Source organism: Vigna unguiculata, chromosome 5, assembly GCF_037176805.1.
Source record: "Vigna unguiculata cultivar grain cowpea cultivar isolate G323 ecotype 2 chromosome 5, ASM3717680v1, whole genome shotgun sequence".
Taxonomy (NCBI): Eukaryota; Viridiplantae; Streptophyta; class Magnoliopsida; order Fabales; family Fabaceae; genus Vigna; species Vigna unguiculata.
In genome coordinates, this window is record NC_140796.1 from 50,697,528 (window position 1) to 50,708,390 (window position 10,863).

The following is a 10,863-nucleotide window of genomic DNA, read 5'->3' on the forward strand; positions in this document are numbered from 1 at the left end:
GTCAATATGTACATTTATGTAGTAACTGCTATTGATATTTTAACACCACTAATTTAAAACAATCACTAAACAATTAGTATGTTAGTATTTTAATTAACTTAAAATGTTAATATATATTATTATATCATTAAAATCATTTGTAAGTTGTTAAGTGGCTTTTTTTTTATTATTATTAGGGTTAAATATGTTTTTGGTTTTCAAGTTTGAGTGTATTTTGGAATTAATTCATCTTCGAAACTTTATATCAATTTAGTTTTTTATCTTTAAAAATGTGTGGATTTAATCATTCTTATCAAATTTTGTTAAGTTTATTTGATGTTTTAGACGCATTTTATGATAATATTTGAGTTAACATTGAAGCTAAAATGTATCAAACGGTGTAAACAATTCAAAAACTATCATGAAATATGCTTGAAACGTCAGATAAACTTTAAAAAAAATTGGTTAAAAGGACTAAATTTACGTATTTTTAAAGATGAATGACTAAATTGGTCAAATTTTTTGAAAAGGGACTAATTTTAAATTTCACTTAAACTAAAAGAACTAAAAACATATTTAACCCTTACTATTATAATTATTATTGGATGTGAAAATATCTTCCCATCTAAAAATGTAATATCGTGTTCTATCATTTATATTCTGAAATGGAAACTCCTTCAAAATTTCAATAGTTTTTTGTACCCTAAATCCATGGACAATGTTACTGAATTTGCATATATCATTGTAACTTTTTGTTTCGCTTGACTTTTTCAGCAGCTGAGTTAGGAATAATACTTTTTGCCAAAAATATTGACAAATTTTTCATCTATGTCCATAATAATATACTAGCAGCTGCCTGAACAGACTAGTCACTGGAGTTAAATTGAAGTTTATTAAGGATTTCAAAGTTAATTCGTATAATCACATTAAACAATTATATAAGTTTCCAATTAGGTACGTTTCTTCTAACTCACACTTGGAACTTCGAGAGAATTTTTGTTTGCTAGTTTAAATAAAATAGTTCATTCTACGTTGATGAAAGGAAAAACCCACTACGTTGATTTTTCTATTCAATAAAGTTTTCTATCTTGAACTAGATTAATCCCCACTTAATATATAAAAAAATAACTCAGAATTGATTCATTATTCTATTAAATTTTCAACCTGCTATTTAACGACGTGCCTACCCTTAAAAATCTGAATGAGAAAGATTAAAAAAATCTTCCCTTTTTTCAACTGTGAACGCAAGAAAAAGAGTAAATAATCAATGTATGAATGCGATGATAAGGTTTTGTTTTTCATAATTAATGCCTAAGAACTAGATACACTCTTAGGAAATAACATACATTTTAAGTAATTATATTTACAATACTCAAAATAATTGAGCTCAGCTAATCATGTCTCTAAATTCACAATTTAAATAAATTAAAAAATATTTTTTTTCACTCTTCATGTATTTATTGTTAGTATTTATTTAAGTTGACTAATTTTATTTACTTTTAATATTTATATTTATTTAAATGAACTTCGGTTAAGTTTATGTTTGTTTTATTTCTTTTAAGTTAGGGTTAGTTTAGTCGTTATTAAACTTATTTATTTTTGTTAGAGTTCACTAAATTAACGCTAATCGTATTTATTTTAGTTAATATTAATTAACTTCGTACTTATACGATACTAGTACAAATATTTATTTATTGAAAAAACGTAAAATTAATTTTACACTTAATTTTTTTTTTCGTATGGTGTTAGAGTTAAGTCTATTGATGTCTAACATTATGCGGAATTAATGCAAACTAAACTATTACTAAATCAATATGAACCCAAATATTTATTTATTAAAAAGGTTAAAAATAATTTTATCCCTTTTAACATTGAAAAACGAATGTTTTTTGCATTGTGATAGAGTCCTTTAGCCAACTTTAGTAGTGTCATAATTTAGCCAACATTAATATTTGAAAGCTACATTTATACTTTCTTGTAGTGTACAGTAATAACAAAAATGTAACTAATGGTTCTTCTTCCATTATCAACTTCACCTCCAAAATCTATGTTTACATAACCTTACATTTTTAATTCTTCTTTACTAAAGTATAAACACTTCCTCTAATGTATCTCGTAGGTAGCTCAAACTTGATTTGTTATAAACCCATTTTCTTTTGTTATGGTGAGTATGGTCCTTATGAGAGTGAAACACTTATCAGTACGAGTTCCATATAAGATAATGTTGGATTTTATTTTATTAACAAGTTTAGAACAAATTAATATATTAGTTTGTTAAAATAAGATATTATTCATTGTCATCATTTAGAATATATATATATATATATATATATATATATATATATATATATATATATATATATATATATTTATTGAGAATCCAAGTGTGAGTCTAAGTCTCACATTGAGTAAAAATGAAAAAGTTGAGCACCATATAAGAACAAAGCCCATAAACTCATCGTTTTAAGATTTTGAGTTAAAAGTGGTGTCAATTTCTTATATGTGGATTGAGCTCATGTTCATTGGTGTTGTATCTCCCTAATGATCCTCTCTCGAAAGATCTAACAATATATTATTGTCTTATAACACTTGTAAGCACTACACTATACTATATTAACAAAATAACAAGTTTCTTTGATGATCTATATTTGTTACGTTTGATTTTGTTATAGAAAAAGCAAAGGAGAGAGGAGAGGAAAATCAAGCAATATAGAAGGATAAGATCATCTTGTTTCCCTTGCATTTCTTGAACGGTAATCGTGTATAATTCAAATCGCTAAGCGTGCTTGTTATCGATAACTCTTTTCTTGACTTGCATTTTGGTGTGCATCATGCATGCGACTCATTCAGAATCAATCTTTACAAAAACAGAAAGCAACTTAATTTTTCAGCATGCCCTTTTTGACAAACCTAGTATATGAAAGAAAATATGTATTTATGAAACATCTCAATGCACACTCATCTTTGACTTCTTAAGTATCTCCACGTGCTTAGAATACTATTACCCCATAACTTTTTTTTTTTTTTCATGTTTTATAAAAAAGACTAGAAACAGTTGGTACAGAGAGATAGCAGATACAAAATAACCTAATAAGCTAGCTAACAGTTACATACAAAAGCCTAATTAAGAGACATTATTCCCTTCAATCTTTGTCTGCTTCCATGAGCTTGTTAATATATCAATTACTGGTGAAGGAATATTATTATAGTTTCATTGGTCAGAAAAAGGAGCTGGTAACCAAACTTTCCCACCTATATTTGTCCAAAGAAAGGCGATGGACCCCTTTCAAACAACAAAGTCCTACCTTAAGGAAAGCAAGGGGCTTCCATTTGACTTAATCAAGACCCTAACCCAGCAATTTGTAGGAACATCGGTGACATTTTTGTTCCAGTTCGTAGGGTACCCTAAATCTTATTATAATGTAACAAATCCACTCTTCTACAAGACACGTGTACGTACGTTTCCAACCTACAAGACAACAACCGGTAGCTGTTAAACAAATGATGAGGGTAAAAATTAGTTAATTCGTTGATGACTTATCATATTCTTCACCTACTAATTATTCACATGCATATTTTTTCACTTTGAAGAAAGAGAACAGGAAAATCCAGTTGATGATAAAAAAGCCAAATCCAAAGGGAATAAAATGAGGCGCCGCAACTTTATGTCCCATCCTAGTTTTTACTTGTGCCTATGTTCGGTTTTTTTACCTCTCAAAATGACTCAAAATAACACTGATATATGATAAAAATCTAAATATGAGTTTAAGTTTTACATTAGTTAGAAATAAAAAAGTATAACATTATATAATGATAAAGATCAATAAATCTATTGTCTTAAGATTTTAGGTTGAGAATGGTGTCAATGTCTTAAGTGGTTGAACTCAGGTCTCATTGGTATTTGTATCTTCCCAATAAATCTCCTATATAAACCTAACAGCATGAAGAAAAAAAAAAAAAAGAGTCAGTGTGGTTGTTTCTCTCTTCTAGTTAATAAATCTGAGTAAATTAAAAGAGTTGATTTTAATTCTTGTGAGTTGTCGGAACCAATTTACCTAAACATTTAGGTAGAAAAAAAGAATAGTTATGTGTGTGTATGGTGAAGTGTGTGAATGAATGCATAGGAAGCGGCACATTTAAGCATTGGTGCAAGGACACCTTAATTGGTCAATAAACTTGCTGGGTAGGGAAGATGCCAGACAGGAAGGACCTTGAAACCCTGCTTATGTTTTCAACACTTTTCTTATCATATTCATTGGTGAACAGTGAGATAGATTTCTCCTCTCATATTTTTCTAATTGGATTATGTTGTATCTAGTTCTTATATGTGAAACAAAAATTATAAATGATAGTTATGACATAACTATTTCTATTCAAGACTATATATAATGCTCCAAGTATTTATTAGAATAACATATAATTAAATAGTTTGAATATTATAGATGATCAGTTATTTGGTGTTTCAGATATTTTAAATATGATAAGTATTATATATGATCAAATATTTTGTTTTCTTCATTGTTTGGTTATTAGTATGTTTTGTTATTATATATAGTTATAACTTTTTTTTATAAACAATGCATCATCATGATTCAATGTTTTTTTTAATATAATATCAAAGTTGCTGATTTTTAGTGGATGTTTATTAAAATTTCATATCGAGTAATATAAAAATAGAATAGTAGAAAAGTGTTATAAAAATAAAAAGATGTTTTTAGAATTGTCACCGTACCTTAATAACTTAATAGATCTCTTGGATGTATAGAAAATTTGAGTAGTTTTGTATCATTGGAACGTTTACAATTTTTGCAAGAAAACTTTACACAAGAAGGGTTTCAAGTTTTATCCACAAAGAGTTATTGGGTATGTTTTTGCTAGAAGGGTATACTTCTTTTTGAAGAGATTATTTTCTTATTTGTTATTCCCAACAAAAGTCATTAAAAGATTATCGAGTCTTCTACAATTCCTATGCTCAATGTTCGCAACATGTATGTGATGGATTATATTTTTTTCATATGGATTGTCATTGAGAGATTGTTGTGCTATATATATGACATTAGTTTTAGTCTTACACAAATAAGGTATCTAACACCACTTTTAACCAAAAATATTAAGACAATAGATTTATAGCTCTTTTCTCTTATCTAATGTTTAACTTTGTCCTTTTTACCTAATGTAAAATTTTGATTCACACTTGGATTATTTCTACCTATATGTACAATAACAAACATAACAAACTTTAAACAGAATCTTTAGAATATGGTAAAAAGAGATCTCTTTGATATGTTGTCCACTCGAAGGATTAACTAAATAATTTGAGAAGCTTTTGGTCTTTGTGCTGTCCACTAATGGCTTTCTATAATTAATTTATGGCGTTGATGAATTAGGGTGTGACATATGCTATGATACACAATTAGGAAGCGTGCAAAGAGACATGTTCCTACTTGTATCCAGTATAATTCCATGTCCACAAGGTTTCTTGTTTCATAACCTTCAATCACCATATAAAAAATTCAATGTTAGTTAGTAGTTAGCATACCGGTCGCTCTAAAAGGTGTGTATATTATTATTAGAGTGATAGTGTATAATTGTATTTCTTAGGCATGTCATGAAGCCATAATAATTTCTTATTCAGGCATGATACTAGCAATTATGGTTATTAATCAATCAAATAACGAAAAGGCAAGCCATAATATTCCATACAATCTTTAATTAATTTATTTGGAAAAGACATCACACACCATACCCAACACCTTTAATTAATTTATTATGTGAATTATTTTCACAAGCATTGGGTCCACATTATCGTGAGCATATAGAAAGGGTATGATCTGGTTGGCAATTTGGAGTGCAGAAATGGTTGGGAAGGAATGAGTTTGAACCCTTTGCAAGCCTACAAAGTATTGTAATGTGTTATGAAATAAGGGAATGGAAGAAGAAAAATATGAATGAGAGTTTCCCCATTAAGGTTGCAATTTGAGATTGTACTTTGCCGACCAAATATGGTAATGCCCATGTTGCTCAAGCATGGATAAGAAATTCATTGCAGACATAAACACAAACACGTGAGAGTCAAGTGATTTATTATTTGTTTGGACATCAATGTCTTAGGAGTCACATTTACTCCACCACAAAAAATCATCTTAAAATGTATAATGATGGTATTTTATTGCTTATATCATTTAGTTTTAAATACAGAAATAAAATGAAATAATTTATCTCATTCTTATAAATTTAAGGGTTAAATATATTTTTGTCCCTTAATTTTCAGTGAATCTTGCAATTAGTTCATTTCGAAACTTTGAACCAATTTAGTCCTTCAACTTTCAAAATACGTGGATTTAATACTTTTAATCGAATTTTGTTAAGTTTATTTAACATTTCAAGCGCGTTTCATAATGATATTTGATTTAACATTAAAGCAAAAATGTGTCAAATAATATAAACAACTCAAATATAATTCTGAAATACGTACGAAACATCAAATAAACCTAACAAAATTTGATTAAAATGACTAAATTCACGTATTTTGAAAGATGAAGTACTAAATTAATTCAAAATTTCAGAATAGACTAATTCCAAAATTTAGTGAAAGTTAAGTGACAAAAAAACATATTTAACCCTAAATTTAAAAGTGATCGTTAGGTTCATTGCATCAAAATAGACATGACAATATTTGACTTTGGACAAATATTAACTAAGTAGTTGGTTTTATTTCCTTAAATGGATTTAAGATACTCTCGAGAGTTTTTTCTGGAATTATTATTAGATTATTTATCTTCCACACCCCAAAAGGTCACTTGTATTTCTTTATATTTAGAGTTTGATGGAACTTTAAATTATTCAACTACACCTATCTTTAAAAAAAATTAATACTAAAACACATACTAATGAATTTAGGGGATACAAAGTTAACTATTTAAGTTCCTAGTAATCTTTTTGATAGCAATAATTAACGTTTATTTATCTAAAAAAACTAATTAATGAATTTGAAGTAGAAAGTGTTTATTAAAAAAACTGAAAATATTTGATGGATGCCTAGGTTAAGGATACAAAGGGAATCGCTTTAATAACCTGTGTTGATAACAAAAGAAAGAAAAAGACGATACTTAGCAAGGAATGTTTAGCGGTTGAAGAATAATTTGGCGCGCTACACATCAAAGTGATCACAAAAGTTAATTACAGAGAAAACAGTGACTGTAGAAAAGAATTAACGAATTTCTTTTGTGGCAGTTATAGTATCAAAAGTGTGGTTGGATAAAGCCACATTCTACACCTTTTTGACTCCTCCACTTTTAACTCTCATACATATACACCTAAATCACCACTTTAGAAACTTTATTTATTTTTGTATGTTTACCATGAAATTTTCAATGTTTATATATTAAATTTCTTAATATATTTTAAAACATTCAGATTAATATCCATAAATATATTTTAAAATAAGACCAAGAATTCTTAACCTAATGTTAATGAATTCCCAAATCTCGATGAAAATAATGTTAATATTCGGAAAGATAAGTGGTTAAGTCATGAGTGGGGTCTTGACGGGTAACACATGTCGGGAAGAATCCAAGAGAATCATGGATGCCAACTTTGTTTAAACCGTGTGGGGTCCATTAACTCACATAATTTTGTAAGCAGAAAAAAAGTAAAAAAAAAAAATAGAAAAATGGGTCACTTAGAGAAAACCCTTTTTTATTAAAGTCTTTAGGTGGGTCGTCAATTCCATCTCCAATCATATCATGTTTTATAGATCTTTGGAATCCCAAGCGGTGGTTAGTTAACACGCACGTTGGTCACCCATTTAACTAAAGTTAATATTTACTTCATTATGCTATTATTCATTCTTAATTTTAATTACTCCTTTATGTATACTATTAATTGATATATTAACTCAGCTGCTTCTTTATTTCAAATTATTATTTAAATAAACAAAAATGTAGTAATTATATAATGATGTTATTATATACATACTAAACAAACAGTTTTTTTTTCTTTTGAAAAATGTCTCATTTACTTATTAAGGCTTTTTCATCTATTTTTTTCAGAAAGTCTTATTTATCTCTTCGTTTTTTCCACTTGTCAACAATATTATTTTTCCTTCTTTCTCTCTTTCATATTATATACAGTTGTGTTTTCGTTTTTGTCCCTTTCTCTCTGTTGGGAAAAAGTTTACATCTTACTATTTATTATCAGACTATGTGTGAAAAAATATCTTAAATTGTTTTAGTGCATGACAAATATTATTAGAACCGAATGTGTGAACAATATCTGCAAATACATACTTATGAAATATTATTAGAGTAGAGCTTGTTAAATATAAACCTTTTCCATTTTGATAATATGTTTAACTTATAAACTTTAACTTCATATCTCTCTTCACTGAACTATATTTTAGTGGTTTAAATAGAATTGGATTAACGACCATATAATTGTTTAAAAAATGCCGAGGAATGTCATGATATTTTTTATTCATTAAACATATGTTGATATTAATCAAGAATGAGAAATACCATTACTTATGAATGCAAAACTTTAACTTGCTAAAAAAAGAAGTATAAATCATATGTCTATACACTACGTGTGAAGGTAAGAAAAATACAACCATATGATGCGTATTAGTAGTAGACTATTAGGTCAAAATAGTTAAATTTCCTTAAAGAATACTCATAGATGAAGAAATAGTATGGTTATATATATTTTTAGTCTTTGAACTTTGATATAAAATTGAAATTTATTTATGTCTTAAACTTTGATACATTTTTATTATCAGACTTTAAAAATGAATAAATATGATCTTTTTAACACAATTACGTTATTCTTTTGTTATGTGTCAAACAAGTTTCTTGATAGCGTGTTTATACTGTTTTGACATGTTTCAACTCAAATTTTAGCTTGAAATATCATTTAACAAGTTAAAAAGAAATAGTATCGATAAGAAAATTGATTACATCAATTTATTTTCAAAGTTTGAAAATCAAAATATATCTAATTTTCATACAAGATGAATTTTAAATTGACGTTTAAATTTAAAATTAAAAATATATTTAATATAAAACAATATTTTATTATTTTAATTAAACTGCTAGGATCGTCATCAAATTCTAAGTATGTAACTAGTTAAATTTTGGTAAAAGGAAAAACAAAGTTATAGTTAAGCAGTCTTGTCAAACCTGAATATTGTTGACCCTTTACGAAAATATATGAAGTTTTAAGATATTTATATAGTTATAAATAATAAAAGAAAATCCGTGGGTGGACGCGGTTTTGGGTCTGGACGAGAAAAACGACTGCACAATAGTGGTTTTGTTGGTACGGGATCCATGGCTTGGCATGTGAGGAATTTGAATTGGTATTTGGTGCTCTTAGAGTTACATCTTGTGGTTTTTAAATTATCGACCAACAACAATAACAATCCTAAAATATAAGATTTTAGTTACTTGTGAATTTTATAATATTTGTTTTAGTTAATGGAGAAATTTCTAAAAGAAAGAAAGAAAAAACATAAAAATGAATGCAGTTGAAATCTGATTATGATGAGAGGAGTTTCCATCATAACGACAGTAGTTGAGGGTAACCAAAAGAATCTGTGCGAAGGTTAGAGTAATTAGAATTGACATCATTGTCTAAACGAAAACCAAAAGTTAAGGTTTTGGCACTGTGATTTGGAATCAAAATGGAATAAAGTACATAAGATTAGGTCCCACACGTTTCTCAGCAAGACATGTTAGTTATCCCAAGACACATGAATAAACATAAATGGTGCTTTGTTACTCACCACCAAAAGTTATGGTCTTGACTATCAGTTCCATTTCACATGCTTCCACAACTTGTTTTTCCTCACTAATCACTTCTCCGGATAAAGTTCACATGGCTTAACCATCATGAAAAATTCTTCAGTCTGATTTCTCAATTTAGCGTTAGTCTTATATTTAAATCGAAATATGTCAAATATTATAAATAATATATGTCAAGCATTACAAACATTTTTGTACTACATGACCTATCAACGCCTCTGGCCGACCCATCGGCCAGAAAGCTCGAGGATAAGCGGTCGAAGATCGTCTATTACAGACAGTATATCCAGTGGTAGTTGATATGAAAATCTCTCCGGAGTACTTTTTAGGAAGCTCACAATCCAAGTTGCCATGATCTGCCCGCAACACCTGAGTAATCGAACGACCACGTCGGTGATGATCCAATCTATCAGGGAAATTTTGTCGCCATAATCTAAATAGGTGGCCTTCGACAGCACGCACGGATCCATCGGTCGAGCGGGCGTAATCAGATAATTGCAAATTAAAGCAAAACAGGTCAGTAATCAAGTTTAAGAAGCAATTGGACCGTGATTAAGAAAACTCTAATCACAGGTCCATGTCAAACACTATAAATAGGAACCCATGGTAAGGTAAGTTCGTAAGGACTTTTACTTCGCATTTATTATAGCATTAATTGCATTCACTCAAACGAACTTGAACTGACTTAAGCATCAGAGCACTATCGACAATACCCTGATCATCTGAACAACCGAACGGAGAGATAGAAAGGCTGCTGAGCAGATGAAGCCACAAAAAGAAGAGAACCAAGATAAATTGAGTGTTTTATATATGTGCAAGGTCCTTATACTCGAAACGAGTTCAAGAGTAAAACACAAAAAAAATAATTCCAACTAAATTAAAATAATTATATTTATTTATTTTTAAAATTTAGAATCAAATTGTATTAAACTTTTAACGAAGACAAATTTCAATTTCAATAAAAATTTATAAAAATAAAGAACGTTTTCAAAGGCTCTCTAAAACTTTTTTTTCCTAATAAGACTAAAATTTGACGGGCTTAACTAAGGTGTGTTCATATGTTGGGTATTCAAAGTCCAGAGAT